General features: G+C 44.2%; 5 non-coding genes across 5 annotated transcripts; all 5 read left to right on the forward strand.

Annotated features, from left to right (window-relative positions):
- Positions 1-6,453: 6,453 nt before the first annotated feature.
- LOC130300127 (U2 spliceosomal RNA) lies at positions 6,454-6,650 on the forward strand. The gene has a single exon (XR_008851135.1). It is a non-coding gene; the product is annotated as a U2 spliceosomal RNA (small nuclear RNA).
- A 2,060-nt stretch (positions 6,651-8,710) lies between these two features.
- On the forward strand, positions 8,711-8,901 carry LOC130300071 (U2 spliceosomal RNA). The gene has a single exon (XR_008851086.1). It is a non-coding gene; the product is annotated as a U2 spliceosomal RNA (small nuclear RNA).
- A 2,077-nt stretch (positions 8,902-10,978) lies between these two features.
- LOC130300072 (U2 spliceosomal RNA) lies at positions 10,979-11,169 on the forward strand. Its single transcript, XR_008851087.1, has one exon. It is a non-coding gene; the product is annotated as a U2 spliceosomal RNA (small nuclear RNA).
- A 2,093-nt stretch (positions 11,170-13,262) lies between these two features.
- LOC130299938 (U2 spliceosomal RNA) lies at positions 13,263-13,453 on the forward strand. Its single transcript, XR_008850960.1, has one exon. It is a non-coding gene; the product is annotated as a U2 spliceosomal RNA (small nuclear RNA).
- A 2,090-nt stretch (positions 13,454-15,543) lies between these two features.
- Positions 15,544-15,734, forward strand: LOC130299939 (U2 spliceosomal RNA). Its single transcript, XR_008850961.1, has one exon. It is a non-coding gene; the product is annotated as a U2 spliceosomal RNA (small nuclear RNA).
- The last annotated feature ends 1,761 nt before the right edge of the window (positions 15,735-17,495 follow it).

Consider the following 17,495-nt stretch of genomic DNA (forward strand, 5'->3'; position numbering starts at 1 on the left):
TGTAACATAACATGGGGGGGGGGGGGGGGTCTCCTGGCTGTTCACACAGGTGTGTCATTGCTGTACATTGACCATGCATTGCTTCTGTGGTATTGCAAAGGCAAAGACAAATGCTTCCAGCCATCCATTGCACTAATGGATTGGTCATCAGCTGGCTGTCTATGTCCCGCATCAATATAGACCAAAGTACAGAGGGTTAGGCTATGCTATTGTGCACCTACCTGATGCATCAGAAGGTGCGAGGCCCTTGCTAAATTCTGTGCACAGACTTTGAGATCTATACTTTAGACTGTATCTAAACCTGCTCCAACATGGACTGACATTCTGGCCTACTTTCAGCCGATGCGACTTGTCTGTCGCTGAACAGTCGCTTTTTATGTATTCAGCACCTATGTATAATGTTGTAAAAATGCTCTAGAAGCTAAAGTCGCAGAAATGTCACACATATTTGGCCTGCAACTTTCTGTGCGACAAATTCAGACAGGAAAAATCAGTATAAATCCTTAGAAAATTATCCCCCAGTGTCTCCATCTGCTGGCGGTATTGAATAAGCTTTGCTGCACTGATGGGGTATGCATTAGACGAAAAAAAAGAAGAAAAAGAAGAATAATACGCCCAGAAAAGAGGCGAAAAGGAGAAAAACGTAAAAAAACGTGAAAAAAAAGTAAGAGGAAGAGAAGGGAAAAAAAGGTGGAAATGGGTTTAAAAGTGATTTCGGCGGAGAAATATATATATATATATATATATATATATATATATATATACGCGCACACACACACATATATATAAACGTATTCTCCGTTGAGATATTGCAGCCGCTGCTGTGTCCAGGCCCAGGAGCCTTAGCACTGTGCTGTGATGTCACTCAATACCACTGACATCACTAGGTGTAAACAACATCTCTCCTTTGCTGTGTATGTGACTATGGAGCTGTTTGGTGATGTCGTCTATTATGGCCTTCATAGAAGCAACAGGAGATTGTTGCATCCATCTAGAACCCTCAGAACTACAGTGCTATGATGTCACTCACTTCCACAGGCCTTGCAGAGTGTAAACAACAACAACCCAGCTTTGTTGTGTATGTAACCATAGGGATTTGTGATGTCACCTAGAACCTTCACAGCAGCGACAGCTTTATGAGGAGCATCAGCACTGCTCTGCCTGAGCAGAACCATCACCGCCATAGGTTGTCAAATAACCCGGGTTTAACCCACACAGGTAAGTCCAATGGGGTGCAGGCATGTCCTCTATGCTTACAGCTTCCCGTGGGTGTTGGTTTGATACCGTTTGGGGACAGCCAAGGAGGCATCTGCAGGCAACAAAGGTAGGTGTGTGCTTGTGTGTGTGTTTCCTATGCAGATCCTAAGCCCAGTGTCACATGCAAGTAGGAGGAGTAAGAAGGGTTCCTGGCAAATCCGGGTTATGGATTGCATTTAAAAAGGCCCCGTGGGAGTGCAATGGGCCCCTGTCTTGCTGCTTAGCAATAATGGTATGGGTTTAGGTTCTGCTGTGTGTACTGGTGGTTGACTGCCCCCCAGCCCAGAGTGTGCATGGAAAATTGTCTGGCAGCCTCCCTGACAGCAAGCAGTGATAGTGCCCATGAAGGGCACCTTGTTGGGCCCGCCCCTTTCACGGTTATCGCTTCTCGGCCTTTTGGCTCCGATCAAGTGTAAACTTGGTCTGGGTCAGGGGTGCGGGTGTTCTGCTGAGCAGGAATCCGGAGTGGTGATCTTACTGTGGAATCGACAGACAAGAGAAGAACAATGGCTGGAAAGGAATACCTCCCTGCGATTGAGAAGACTGTACGTTTTGTGGTGGAAACTTCTGACCGGGGTAAGAATCGGATTGAGTACATTGGACATGAACTTGTGGAGAAATTGGGCGGTTTTGGCATGGATAGTTTGTTCTGTGTGCAAGAGAATAGGAAGCAAGGAATATATGATGTGTCCTTCATCTATGAAGCTGATTGCCAGAACTTCTATGAATGTTTGAAAAGAAATGCCAGTAACCCTGTCTTGGAAAATGTAAAGTTTTTTCCTCTGTTTGAGATGGGAGTGAAGACTCTGTTTGTACATATGTACAATCCGTTCTTAGACCCGGATATGATTAAGAACTTTCTAAGTATCTACTGTGAAAGTGTCCAAGGGGGAGTGAAGCAAACTAGTAGTTTGGGTGTGTTTAATGGCACATGGAAGTTCTTTGTAAAACTGAAGCTGGATCCTGGGAGCATTGGTGGAGTGAAACACCCACCGGCCAATTTTTCAATCGCTGGAAACCGGGGTTATGTCTATTATTATGGCCAGCCATTGTTTTGCCGTGATTGTTTGCTGTTTGGACATGTTAAAGAGGCTTGTCCAGGTAATAAGAAGTGCCGAAATTGTAAAATGCCAGGGCATGAGGCGGGAGCTTGTCCACAGCCCAGAACTTGTGATCTTTGTGGCCTTGTTGGACATGTGTATAGAAATTGTCCGGAGGTGGCTAAGAGGGAGAAGGAGAAAGAGGCCAGAAAAGATTTGGCAATTAAAAAAAGGGAAAAGGCAAAGGCAGACATGGCAGAAAAGAGTGTGATTGCTAGCATTATTGAGAAAGCAACGGTGGTGGAAGAGAAGGTGCAGGAGGAGATTGAAGAGGAGATGGAGGAGGAGGTGAGAATTGAAGAGGTGCCTAGTCCTCAGGTGTCTGGCACTCAAAAAGTTGAATGGTCGAATTCAGAAGAGGAAAGTGCTAAAGAGAGAGAGGAAGATCTTTTTCGTCCCCCACGGAAGGCGGCGAGAGGTGCCAGTGGTGAAAAGATGGAGCAGACGGTGGTGGAGACGAGTAATCGTTTTGCCGCAATATCTGAGGGTGAAATGGATAAATGCATTGGAGAAGAAACTTCTCCCTCGACACTGAGCCGTAAAGTTCATTAACTCTCTTCTAGGTTTTTTCTTCCTATGGGTTGTTATTTGATTTGATATGTCTTTTTCGGTTAGTTTGTCAAATGTTAGAGTCTTTAAAAATAAGAATAGAAGAGCGGCCATTCTGGAGGAATTGGCAGGAACTAATAATGACATAATTTGTCTACAGGAATGTGGATTGGATTTTCCTCCAAAAAAGGAGGAGTGGAGATATGGACCAGCAGTGTGGTCTTGCTCTAATGTAAATAGAAATGATGGAGTTGGGGTTTTGTTTAGGAATAATAAGTTTAAAGTTTGTAGTCAAATGGTGTTAAGGGAAGGAAGGTGTGTGTTGGTGGAGGTTGGGTTACATGGGTTTAAGTTTAAGTTAATTAATGTTTATGCACCTGTGAATAAGGAGGAGAGGGTGGGTTTGTTTGAAATAATTAAGGGGTTTTTGTCTGGGAAGGAACCAGTGTTGTTAGTAGGTGATTTCAACTGTGAGATTGGGAGGGATGCGGATGTTTCTGGAAATATGCTTAAGAGTATGGTGAGTGATTTCAAGTTAAGAGATGTGGTTGAAGTGTGTGGTGTGAATCCTGTGTTAGCAACATATCATGCTGAGAGTGGAAGGAGTGAGTCAAGATTAGATATGTGTTTTGTGTCCAAAATGATAGGATGTATGTGGTATAAGCAAGAGAGAGTGATTTATTCTGATCATGAGCGTGTGAGTTGTGGTTTGGTGTTGGATGAGATTTGCATAAGTGGGAGGGGTTACTGGAAGCTTAATGTGAAACTGTTGGATGAAAAGGAGGTATATGATAGGTATATTAAGAAGTATAAGTTATGGTGTGAGAAGAAAAAAGAATTTTTGGATTTATTGTGTTGGTGGGAGTGGGTTAAAGAAAGAACTAAGGTTTTTTTCAAGAGGGAAGGTTATAAAAGGAAAGCTAGGGAAAGAAAGAAGTATGAATGGCTGAATAAAAGGTTGGGGTTTCTCATTAAGTTGAAAAAGAAGGGATGGAGAGTGGATGGTAAGATTGATGCTGTGAAAAGAGATATAAAGGATTGGTTGAATGAAAGAGGAAAAGAGTTAATGTACCGAGCAAAAGTGGACAAATTGGAGAAGGATGAAAAGTGTTCAAGATATTTTTTTAAGAAAGTGATTGGGAGAAAGGATGATTTAGTGAGTGTGTATGATAAGGATGGTGGTTTGGTGAGAGGCAAAGCTGTACTGAATGTGGTGAAAGAGTTTTATGAGGACTTATATGCAGTCAAACAGTGTGATAGGGGTTTGGCTGAGGAAGTGCTGGAAGTGATTGATAAGAAGGTAGATTGTAATGAGTATGAGAGTTTAATGAGAGAGATTGGAATGGAAGAAATTAAAAGGACGGTTGATAGTATGGCTAAAAATAAGACTCCTGGAGAGGATGGGTTGCCGGCTGAGTTTTATGTGAAATTGTGGGATGTACTGAAGGATGATATGGAGAGTATCTTTAAGTATATGTGGGCTAATGGAAGATTGGTGGAAAGTATGAAGAGTGGGATAGTGGTTTTGATTTATAAGAAAGGGGATGTGAATGATGTAAGGAATTGGAGGCCGATAACTTTGTTGAATGTGGATTATAAAATATTTGCAAAGCTGATTACAAATAGAATGAGGGACGTGATAGAGCAAGTGATTGGGGAGGAGCAAGTGTGTGGTGTGCCAGGAAGAAGAATTAGTGAGAATTTGTGTTTGTTGAGAGATATATTGTGGGATGGTATGTGTAGAAAGCAGGTGGTTCGTGTGTTGTCAATTGATTTTGAAAAAGCTTTTGACCGTTTGTCGCATGGGTTTTTGTTTAAGGTGCTAGTTAAAATGGGGTTTCCAGGTGATTTTGTGAATATTGTGAGAATGTTGTATAAGGAAGTGTATAGTAAGATTCTGATTAATGGATGGATGACTGAGGAGATTAAAGTATGTTCAGGGGTGAGACAGGGATGTCCCTTGTCACCTATTGCTTTTATTTGTGCTATGGAACCATTATTAGAATTATTGCGTAAGGATAAATGTGTGAGAGGTGTGAGAGTTCCGGGGGGTCGTGGTAAAGAGGTTAAAGTGTTGGCTTATATGGATGATGTATGTGTGGTAAGTGAATCTGTTGCGGCTGTAAGAAGATCCAAGTTATTGGTAAGTCTGTTTTGTGGTGCGTCTGGTTTTAAGGTCAATTGGGGAAAGAGTGAATATAAATGTTTTGGTGGTGTGACTCAGAGTGAGGATGTTGGTATGGAAGGGGTGGAAGGGCCTATTCAGGTGTTGGGGGTGAAGATGGATGAACGGTTGGATGGTAGAAATAGTTGGGAGGATGTGGGGAAGAGAGTGCAAAAGAAATTGAATTTTTGGAGATTGAGAGAGTTGTCAATGGTTGGTAAGGTTATGATAGTGAAGAGTGTGATTTTGCCAATACTGTTATATGTTGCTGTTGTGTTTCCGCCAAGTTATATGGTTTTGCGAAAGGTGAAAAGAATGTTATTTGTGTTTTTGTGGGGTACAAAGATGGAAAGAGTTAAGAGAGAGATTGTAATGAAAGATGGTAAAAATGGAGGAATGGACTTTCCGAATGTTGATGTGTATCTGGGTGTGAATATTGTTTTTGCTTTGAAAAGAATGATGGGAGGTGAAAAGAGTTGTGCATGTATGGTGAGATATTTGGGTGGCAGTGTGTTATGTAAATTGGGTTGGTTGGAAAGAGATTTGAGAGTGCCTTATGCTTTTGTGTGTCCTAGTTGGTATGTATATGTGGTGAAATTTTTGGAGAATTCTAGGTTGATTGGTGTGGGTCCAGAAGTGTTTGTGAGTAAAAAGAGTATGATTGGGTACATTAAAAAAGACGAAGTTGAATGTTCAATTAATATGGTGAGAGCTGTAGATGTGGGGAGAGTGTGGAAGAGTATAATGACTGTTGGAGTAACAAATAGACAACGTGAGATAGTATGGCAGAGTTTGCATGGTGCGTTACCGGTAAGAGAATTTCAAAGAAATAGAGGGATTGGAAGGTATGAGAGGTGTCCAAGAGATGAGTGTGATGGGATTGAGAGTGTGATGCATGCATTTTGGAATTGTGAAATGGCGCAAGGTGTGTGGAAAGGGATGAGATTGCTGTTTAAAGAATTGACTGGTATAAGGTATATGTCGTATGATGTGGTTATGTTTGGACTTAGTATGGTAGGGAGAGATAAGGAAAGGGTTTTTTTTGTGTTGCTTGCCATTATTAAAGAAGTACTTTGGGATGTTAGGAATTTATGTGTATTCAAAAGAAAAAACGTGTCGGTGGAGGGTTGTATTAAGATGATTCTAGATAGGTTATATGTTGTTTATTTGTGTGATAGGAAGAATTTGGGGGATAAGGATGCTGAGGGGATATGGAAGTTTTTGAAATGGAGATATCTTGTAAGTTTGTAATTGGTGATGGTATTTATGTTTGTTTGAAATTGAAAATAAAAAGAAAGACCTAATGATGAGTTGGACTTTACTTCAGAAAGTCTAAGTGACGAAGTATGGAGTTGGATTTTGATGTTTTAATGTCCAAACCTGAAGGTTTAAAAAAAAAAAAAAAAAAAAAAAAAAAAAAAAAAAAATCTGTTCTTATCAGTTTAATATCTGATACGTCCGCTATCTGGGGACCATATATTAAATGGATTTTTGAGAACGGGGGCCGATTTCGAAGCTTGCTTCCGTCGCCCTATGCATTGACCCGATATGGCAGTATCTTCGGGTACAGTGCACCACCCCCTTACAGGGTTAAAAAGAAAGATTCCTACTTTCATTGCTACCTGCTTGCTGGCTAGCCAGCTAGCCAGCCCTGTGGGCCTTGCTGCTGCTGCAGCCAAAAAACAAAAGGTGGTGCTGCTTCTGCTTGTGTCTGGCCGCTGTTGGAGCGTCCAGGCACAGGACTTCTGCTGCTGCTGACTAAATGGCCTCCTTAATTGGATCATTTGAGTAGCCAGCACACCTGTGCAGGTAGGGCATGACATGATAGGCAGCTGCCTTGATAGCGGGTGGGTGCTGAATGTTCCTAATTGACAAAATAAGATTAATGCTTATGAAGAAATATAAAATCTCATCCCTTCCCCAATATCGCGCCACACCCCTACCCCTTAATTCCCTGGTTGAACTTGATGGACATATGTCTTTTTTCGACCGTACTAACTATGTAACTATGTAACATAACATGGGGGGGGGGGGGGTCTCCTGGCTGTTCACACAGGTGTGTCATTGCTGTACATTGACCATGCATTGCTTCTGTGGTATTGCAAAGGCAAAGACAAATGCTTCCAGCCATCCATTGCACTAATGGATTGGTCATCAGCTGGCTGTCTATGTCCCGCATCAATATAGACCAAAGTACAGAGGGTTAGGCTATGCTATTGTGCACCTACCTGATGCATCAGAAGGTGCGAGGCCCTTGCTAAATTCTGTGCACAGACTTTGAGATCTATACTTTAGACTGTATCTAAACCTGCTCCAACATGGACTGACATTCTGGCCTACTTTCAGCCGATGCGACTTGTCTGTCGCTGAACAGTCGCTTTTTATGTATTCAGCACCTATGTATAATGTTGTAAAAATGCTCTAGAAGCTAAAGTCGCAGAAATGTCACACATATTTGGCCTGCAACTTTCTGTGCGACAAATTCAGACAGGAAAAATCAGTATAAATCCTTAGAAAATTATCCCCCAGTGTCTCCATCTGCTGGCGGTATTGAATAAGCATTGCTGCACTGATGGGGTATGCATTAGACGAAAAAAAAGAAGAAAAAGAAGAATAATACGCCCAGAAAAGAGGCGAAAAGGAGAAAAACGTAAAAAAACGTGAAAAAAAAGTAAGAGGAAGAGAAGGGAAAAAAAGGTGGAAATGGGTTTAAAAGTGATTTCGGCGGAGAAATATATATATATATATATATATATATATATATATACGCGCACACACACACATATATATAAACGTATTCTCCGTTGAGATATTGCAGCCGCTGCTGTGTCCAGGCCCAGGAGCCTTAGCACTGTGCTGTGATGTCACTCAATACCACTGACATCACTAGGTGTAAACAACATCTCTCCTTTGCTGTGTATGTGACTATGGAGCTGTTTGGTGATGTCGTCTATTATGGCCTTCATAGAAGCAACAGGAGATTGTTGCATCCATCTAGAACCCTCAGAACTACAGTGCTATGATGTCACTCACTTCCACAGGCCTTGCAGAGTGTAAACAACAACAACCCAGCTTTGTTGTGTATGTAACCATAGGGATTTGTGATGTCACCTAGAACCTTCACAGCAGCGACAGCTTTATGAGGAGCATCAGCACTGCTCTGCCTGAGCAGAACCATCACCGCCATAGGTTGTCAAATAACCCGGGTTTAACCCACACAGGTAAGTCCAATGGGGTGCAGGCATGTCCTCTATGCTTACAGCTTCCCGTGGGTGTTGGTTTGATACCGTTTGGGGACAGCCAAGGAGGCATCTGCAGGCAACAAAGGTAGGTGTGTGCTTGTGTGTGTGTTTCCTATGCAGATCCTAAGCCCAGTGTCACATGCAAGTAGGAGGAGTAAGAAGGGTTCCTGGCAAATCCGGGTTATGGATTGCATTTAAAAAGGCCCCGTGGGAGTGCAATGGGCCCCTGTCTTGCTGCTTAGCAATAATGGTATGGGTTTAGGTTCTGCTGTGTGTACTGGTGGTTGACTGCCCCCCAGCCCAGAGTGTGCATGGAAAATTGTCTGGCAGCCTCCCTGACAGCAAGCAGTGATAGTGCCCATGAAGGGCACCTTGTTGGGCCCGCCCCTTTCACGGTTATCGCTTCTCGGCCTTTTGGCTAAGATCAAGTGTAGTATCTGTTCTTATCAGTTTAATATCTGATACGTCCCCTATCTGGGGACCATATATTAAATGGATTTTTGAGAACGGGGGCCGATTTCGAAGCTTGCTTCCGTCGTCCTATGCATTGACCCGATATGGCAGTATCTTCGGGTACAGTGCACCACCCCCTTACAGGGTTAAAAAGAAAGATTCCTACTTTCATTGCTACCTGCTTGCTGGCTAGCCAGCTAGCCAGCCCTGTGGGCCTTGCTGCTGCTGCAGCCAAAAAACAAAAGGTGGTGCTGCTGCTGCTTCTGCTGCTTCTGCTTCTGCTTGTGTCTGGCCGCTGTTGGAGCGTCCAGGCACAGGACTTCTGCTGCTGCTGACTAAATGGCCTCCTTAATTGGATCATTTGAGTAGCCAGCACACCTGTGCAGGTAGGGCATGACATGATAGGCAGCTGCCTTGATAGCGGGTGGGTGCTGAATGTTCCTAATTGACAAAATAAGATTAATGCTTATGAAGAAATATAAAATCTCATCCCTTCCCCAATATCGCGCCACACCCCTACCCCTTAATTCCCTGGTTGAACTTGATGGACATATGTCTTTTTTCGACCGTACTAACTATGTAACTATGTAACATAACATGGGGGGGGGGGGGGTCTCCTGGCTGTTCACACAGGTGTGTCATTGCTGTACATTGACCATGCATTGCTTCTGTGGTATTGCAAAGGCAAAGACAAATGCTTCCAGCCATCCATTGCACTAATGGATTGGTCATCAGCTGGCTGTCTATGTCCCGCATCAATATAGACCAAAGTACAGAGGGTTAGGCTATGCTATTGTGCACCTACCTGATGCATCAGAAGGTGCGAGGCCCTTGCTAAATTCTGTGCACAGACTTTGAGATCTATACTTTAGACTGTATCTAAACCTGCTCCAACATGGACTGACATTCTGGCCTACTTTCAGCCGATGCGACTTGTCTGTCGCTGAACAGTCGCTTTTTATGTATTCAGCACCTATGTATAATGTTGTAAAAATGCTCTAGAAGCTAAAGTCGCAGAAATGTCACACATATTTGGCCTGCAACTTTCTGTGCGACAAATTCAGACAGGAAAAATCAGTATAAATCCTTAGAAAATTATCCCCCAGTGTCTCCATCTGCTGGCGGTATTGAATAAGCATTGCTGCACTGATGGGGTATGCATTAGACGAAAAAAAAGAAGAAAAAGAAGAATAATACGCCCAGAAAAGAGGCGAAAAGGAGAAAAATGTAAAAAAACGTGAAAAAAAAGTAAGAGGAAGAGAAGGGAAAAAAAGGTGGAAATGGGTTTAAAAGTGATTTCGGCGGAGAAATATATATATATATATATATATATATATATACGCGCACACACACACATATATATAAACGTATTCTCTGTTGAGATATTGCAGCCGCTGCTGTGTCCAGGCCCAGGAGCCTTAGCACTGTGCTGTGATGTCACTCAAAACCAGTGACATCACTAGGTGTAAACAACATCTCTCCTTTGCTGTGTATGTGACTATGGAGCTGTTTGGTGATGTCGTCTATTATGGCCTTCATAGAAGCAACAGGAGATTGTTGCATCCATCTAGAACCCTCAGAACTACAGTGCTATGATGTCACTCACTTCCACAGGCCTTGCAGAGTGTAAACAACAACAACCCAGCTTTGTTGTGTATGTAACCATAGGGATTTGTGATGTCACCTAGAACCTTCACAGCAGCGACAGCTTTATGAGGAGCATCAGCACTGCTCTGCCTGAGCAGAACCATCACCGCCATAGGTTGTCAAATAACCCGGGTTTAACCCACACAGGTAAGTCCAATGGGGTGCAGGCATGTCCTCTATGCTTACAGCTTCCCGTGGGTGTTGGTTTGATACCGTTTGGGGACAGCCAAGGAGGCATCTGCAGGCAACAAAGGTAGGTGTGTGCTTGTGTGTGTGTTTCCTATGCAGATCCTAAGCCCAGTGTCACATGCAAGTAGGAGGAGTAAGAAGGGTTCCTGGCAAATCCGGGTTATGGATTGCATTTAAAAAGGCCCCGTGGGAGTGCAATGGGCCCCTGTCTTGCTGCTTAGCAATAATGGTATGGGTTTAGGTTCTGCTGTGTGTACTGGTGGTTGACTGCCCCCCAGCCCAGAGTGTGCATGGAAAATTGTCTGGCAGCCTCCCTGACAGCAAGCAGTGATAGTGCCCATGAAGGGCACCTTGTTGGGCCCGCCCCTTTCACGGTTATCGCTTCTCGGCCTTTTGGCTAAGATCAAGTGTAGTATCTGTTCTTATCAGTTTAATCTCTGATACGTCCCCTATCTGGGGACCATATATTAAATGGATTTTTGAGAACGGGGGCCGATTTCGAAGCTTGCTTCCGTCGCCCTATGCATTGACCCGATATGGCAGTATCTTCGGGTACAGTGCACCACCCCCTTACAGGGTTAAAAAGAAAGATTCCTACTTTCATTGCTACCTGCTTGCTGGCTAGCCAGCTAGCCAGCCCTGTGGGCCTTGCTGCTGCTGCAGCCAAAAAACAAAAGGTGGTGCTGCTGCTGCTTCTGCTGCTTCTGCTTCTGCTTGTGTCTGGCCGCTGTTGGAGCGTCCAGGCACAGGACTTCTGCTGCTGCTGACTAAATGGCCTCCTTAATTGGATCATTTGAGTAGCCAGCACACCTGTGCAGGTAGGGCATGACATGATAGGCAGCTGCCTTGATAGCGGGTGGGTGCTGAATGTTCCTAATTGACAAAATAAGATTAATGCTTATGAAGAAATATAAAATCTCATCCCTTCCCCAATATCGCGCCACACCCCTACCCCTTAATTCCCTGGTTGAACTTGATGGACATATGTCTTTTTTCGACCGTACTAACTATGTAACTATGTAACATAACATGGGGGGGGGGGGGGGGTCTCCTGGCTGTTCACACAGGTGTGTCATTGCTGTACATTGACCATGCATTGCTTCTGTGGTATTGCAAAGGCAAAGACAAATGCTTCCAGCCATCCATTGCACTAATGGATTGGTCATCAGCTGGCTGTCTATGTCCCGCATCAATATAGACCAAAGTACAGAGGGTTAGGCTATGCTATTGTGCACCTACCTGATGCATCAGAAGGTGCGAGGCCCTTGCTAAATTCTGTGCACAGACTTTGAGATCTATACTTTAGACTGTATCTAAACCTGCTCCAACATGGACTGACATTCTGGCCTACTTTCAGCCGATGCGACTTGTCTGTCGCTGAACAGTCGCTTTTTATGTATTCAGCACCTATGTATAATGTTGTAAAAATGCTCTAGAAGCTAAAGTCGCAGAAATGTCACACATATTTGGCCTGCAACTTTCTGTGCGACAAATTCAGACAGGAAAAATCAGTATAAATCCTTAGAAAATTATCCCCCAGTGTCTCCATCTGCTGGCGGTATTGAATAAGCATTGCTGCACTGATGGGGTATGCATTAGACGAAAAAAAAGAAGAAAAAGAAGAATAATACGCCCAGAAAAGAGGCGAAAAGGAGAAAAACGTAAAAAAACGTGAAAAAAAAGTAAGAGGAAGAGAAGGGAAAAAAAGGTGGAAATGGGTTTAAAAGTGATTTCGGCGGAGAAATATATATATATATATATATATATATATATATATATATATATATACGCGCACACACACACATATATATAAACGTATTCTCCGTTGAGATATTGCAGCCGCTGCTGTGTCCAGGCCCAGGAGCCTTAGCACTGTGCTGTGATGTCACTCAATACCACTGACATCACTAGGTGTAAACAACATCTCTCCTTTGCTGTGTATGTGACTATGGAGCTGTTTGGTGATGTCGTCTATTATGGCCTTCATAGAAGCAACAGGAGATTGTTGCATCCATCTAGAACCCTCAGAACTACAGTGCTATGATGTCACTCACTTCCACAGGCCTTGCAGAGTGTAAACAACAACAACCCAGCTTTGTTGTGTATGTAACCATAGGGATTTGTGATGTCACCTAGAACCTTCACAGCAGCGACAGCTTTATGAGGAGCATCAGCACTGCTCTGCCTGAGCAGAACCATCACCGCCATAGGTTGTCAAATAACCCGGGTTTAACCCACACAGGTAAGTCCAATGGGGTGCAGGCATGTCCTCTATGCTTACAGCTTCCCGTGGGTGTTGGTTTGATACCGTTTGGGGACAGCCAAGGAGGCATCTGCAGGCAACAAAGGTAGGTGTGTGCTTGTGTGTGTGTTTCCTATGCAGATCCTAAGCCCAGTGTCACATGCAAGTAGGAGGAGTAAGAAGGGTTCCTGGCAAATCCGGGTTATGGATTGCATTTAAAAAGGCCCCATGGGAGTGCAATGGGCCCCTGTCTTGCTGCTTAGCAATAATGGTATGGGTTTAGGTTCTGCTGTGTGTACTGGTGGTTGACTGCCCCCCAGCCCAGAGTGTGCATGGAAAATTGTCTGGCAGCCTCCCTGACAGCAAGCAGTGATAGTGCCCATGAAGGGCACCTTGTTGGGCCCGCCCCTTTCACGGTTATCGCTTCTCGGCCTTTTGGCTAAGATCAAGTGTAGTATCTGTTCTTATCAGTTTAATATCTGATACGTCCCCTATCTGGGGACCATATATTAAATGGATTTTTGAGAACGGGGGCCGATTTCGAAGCTTGCTTCCGTCGCCCTATGCATTGACCCGATATGGCAGTATCTTCGGGTACAGTGCACCACCCCCTTACAGGGTTAAAAAGAAAGATTCCTACTTTCATTGCTACCTGCTTGCTGGCTAGCCAGCTAGCCAGCCCTGTGGGCCTTGCTGCTGCTGCAGCCAAAAAACAAAAGGTGGTGCTGCTGCTGCTTCTGCTGCTTCTGCTTCTGCTTGTGTCTGGCCGCTGTTGGAGCGTCCAGGCACAGGACTTCTGCTGCTGCTGACTAAATGGCCTCCTTAATTGGATCATTTGAGTAGCCAGCACACCTGTGCAGGTAGGGCATGACATGATAGGCAGCTGCCTTGATAGCGGGTGGGTGCTGAATGTTCCTAATTGACAAAATAAGATTAATGCTTATGAAGAAATATAAAATCTCATCCCTTCCCCAATATCGCGCCACACCCCTACCCCTTAATTCCCTGGTTGAACTTGATGGACATATGTCTTTTTTCAACCGTACTAACTATGTAACTATGTAACATAACATGGGGGGGGGGGGGGTCTCCTGGCTGTTCACACAGGTGTGTCATTGCTGTACATTGACCATGCATTGCTTCTGTGGTATTGCAAAGGCAAAGACAAATGCTTCCAGCCATCCATTGCACTAATGGATTGGTCATCAGCTGGCTGTCTATGTCCCGCATCAATATAGACCAAAGTACAGAGGGTTAGGCTATGCTATTGTGCACCTACCTGATGCATCAGAAGGTGCGAGGCCCTTGCTAAATTCTGTGCACAGACTTTGAGATCTATACTTTAGACTGTATCTAAACCTGCTCCAACATGGACTGACATTCTGGCCTACTTTCAGCCGATGCGACTTGTCTGTCGCTGAACAGTCGCTTTTTATGTATTCAGCACCTATGTATAATGTTGTAAAAATGCTCTAGAAGCTAAAGTCGCAGAAATGTCACACATATTTGGCCTGCAACTTTCTGTGCGACAAATTCAGACAGGAAAAATCAGTATAAATCCTTAGAAAATTATCCCCCAGTGTCTCCATCTGCTGGCGGTATTGAATAAGCATTGCTGCACTGATGGGGTATGCATTAGACGAAAAAAAAGAAGAAAAAGAAGAATAATACGCCCAGAAAAGAGGCGAAAAGGAGAAAAACGTAAAAAAAACGTGAAAAAAAAGGAAGAGGAAGAGAAGGGAAAAAAAGGTGGAAATGGGTTTAAAAGTGATTTCGGCGGAGAAATATATATATATATATATATATATATATATATATATATATATACGCGCACACACACACATATATATAAACGTATTCTCCGTTGAGATATTGCAGCCGCTGCTGTGTCCAGGCCCAGGAGCCTTAGCACTGTGCTGTGATGTCACTCAATACCACTGACATCACTAGGTGTAAACAACATCTCTCCTTTGCTGTGTATGTGACTATGGAGCTGTTTGGTGATGTCGTCTATTATGGCCTTCATAGAAGCAACAGGAGATTGTTGCATCCATCTAGAACCCTCAGAACTACAGTGCTATGATGTCACTCACTTCCACAGGCCTTGCAGAGTGTAAACAACAACAACCCAGCTTTGTTGTGTATGTAACCATAGGGATTTGTGATGTCACCTAGAACCTTCACAGCAGCGACAGCTTTATGAGGAGCATCAGCACTGCTCTGCCTGAGCAGAACCATCACCGCCATAGGTTGTCAAATAACCCGGGTTTAACCCACACAGGTAAGTCCAATGGGGTGCAGGCATGTCCTCTATGCTTACAGCTTCCCGTGGGTGTTGGTTTGATACCGTTTGGGGACAGCCAAGGAGGCATCTGCAGGCAACAAAGGTAGGTGTGTGCTTGTGTGTGTGTTTCCTATGCAGATCCTAAGCCCAGTGTCACATGCAAGTAGGAGGAGTAAGAAGGGTTCCTGGCAAATCCGGGTTATGGATTGCATTTAAAAAGGCCCCGTGGGAGTGCAATGGGCCCCTGTCTTGCTGCTTAGCAATAATGGTATGGGTTTAGGTTCTGCTGTGTGTACTGGTGGTTGACTGCCCCCCAGCCCAGAGTGTGCATGGAAAATTGTCTGGCAGCCTCCCTGACAGCAAGCAGTGATAGTGCCCATGAAGGGCACCTTGTTGGGCCCGCCCCTTTCACGGTTATCGCTTCTCGGCCTTTTGGCTAAGATCAAGTGTAGTATCTGTTCTTATCAGTTTAATATCTGATACGTCCCCTATCTGGGGACCATATATTAAATGGATTTTTGAGAACGGGGGCCGATTTCGAAGCTTGCTTCCGTCGCCCTATGCATTGACCCGATATGGCAGTATCTTCGGGTACAGTGCACCACCCCCTTACAGGGTTAAAAAGAAAGATTCCTACTTTCATTGCTACCTGCTTGCTGGCTAGCCAGCTAGCCAGCCCTGTGGGCCTTGCTGCTGCTGCAGCCAAAAAACAAAAGGTGGTGCTGCTGCTGCTTCTGCTGCTTCTGCTTCTGCTTGTGTCTGGCCGCTGTTGGAGCGTCCAGGCACAGGACTTCTGCTGCTGCTGACTAAATGGCCTCCTTAATTGGATCATTTGAGTAGCCAGCACACCTGTGCAGGTAGGGCATGACATGATAGGCAGCTGCCTTGATAGCGGGTGGGTGCTGAATGTTCCTAATTGACAAAATAAGATTAATGCTTATGAAGAAATATAAAATCTCATCCCTTCCCCAATATCGCGCCACACCCCTACCCCTTAATTCCCTGGTTGAACTTGATGGACATATGTCTTTTTTCGACCGTACTAACTATGTAACTATGTAACATAACATGGGGGGGGGGGGGGGGTCTCCTGGCTGTTCACACAGGTGTGTCATTGCTGTACATTGACCATGCATTGCTTCTGTGGTATTGCAAAGGCAAAGACAAATGCTTCCAGCCATCCATTGCACTAATGGATTGGTCATCAGCTGGCTGTCTATGTCCCGCATCAATATAGACCAAAGTACAGAGGGTTAGGCTATGCTATTGTGCACCTACCTGATGCATCAGAAGGTGCGAGGCCCTTGCTAAATTCTGTGCACAGACTTTGAGATCTATACTTTAGACTGTATCTAAACCTGCTCCAACATGGACTGACATTCTGGCCTACTTTCAGCCGATGCGACTTGTCTGTCGCTGAACAGTCGCTTTTTATGTATTCAGCACCTATGTATAATGTTGTAAAAATGCTCTAGAAGCTAAAGTCGCAGAAATGTCACACATATTTGGCCTGCAACTTTCTGTGCGACAAATTCAGACAGGAAAAATCAGTATAAATCCTTAGAAAATTATCCCCCAGTGTCTCCATCTGCTGGCGGTATTGAATAAGCATTGCTGCACTGATGGGGTATGCATTAGACGAAAAAAAAGAAGAAAAAGAAGAATAATACGCCCAGAAAAGAGGCGAAAAGGAGAAAAACGTAAAAAAACGTGAAAAAAAAGTAAGAGGAAGAGAAGGGAAAAAAAGGTGGAAATGGGTTTAAAAGTGATTTCGGCGGAGAAATATATATATATATATATATATATATATATATATATATATATATACGCGCACACACACACATATATATAAACGTATTCTCCGTTGAGATATTGCAGCCGCTGCTGTGTCCAGGCCCAGGAGCCTTAGCACTGTGCTGTGATGTCACTCAATACCACTGACATCACTAGGTGTAAACAACATCTCTCCTTGCTGTGTATGTGACTATGGAGCTGTTTGGTGATGTCGTCTATTATGGCCTTCATAGAAGCAACAGGAGATTGTTGCATCCATCTAGAACCCTCAGAACTACAGTGCTATGATGTCACTCACTTCCACAGGCCTTGCAGAGTGTAAACAACAACAACCCAGCTTTGTTGTGTATGTAACCATAGGGATTTGTGATGTCACCTAGAACCTTCACAGCAGCGACAGCTTTATGAGGAGCATCAGCACTGCTCTGCCTGAGCAGAACCATCACCGCCATAGGTTGTCAAATAACCCGGGTTTAACCCACACAGGTAAGTCCAATGGGGTGCAGGCATGTCCTCTATGCTTACAGCTTCCCGTGGGTGTTGGTTTGATACCGTTTGGGGACAGCCAAGGAGG

Source organism: Hyla sarda, unplaced genomic scaffold (genome assembly GCF_029499605.1).
Source record: "Hyla sarda isolate aHylSar1 unplaced genomic scaffold, aHylSar1.hap1 scaffold_107, whole genome shotgun sequence".
NCBI lineage: Eukaryota > Metazoa > Chordata > Amphibia > Anura > Hylidae > Hyla > Hyla sarda.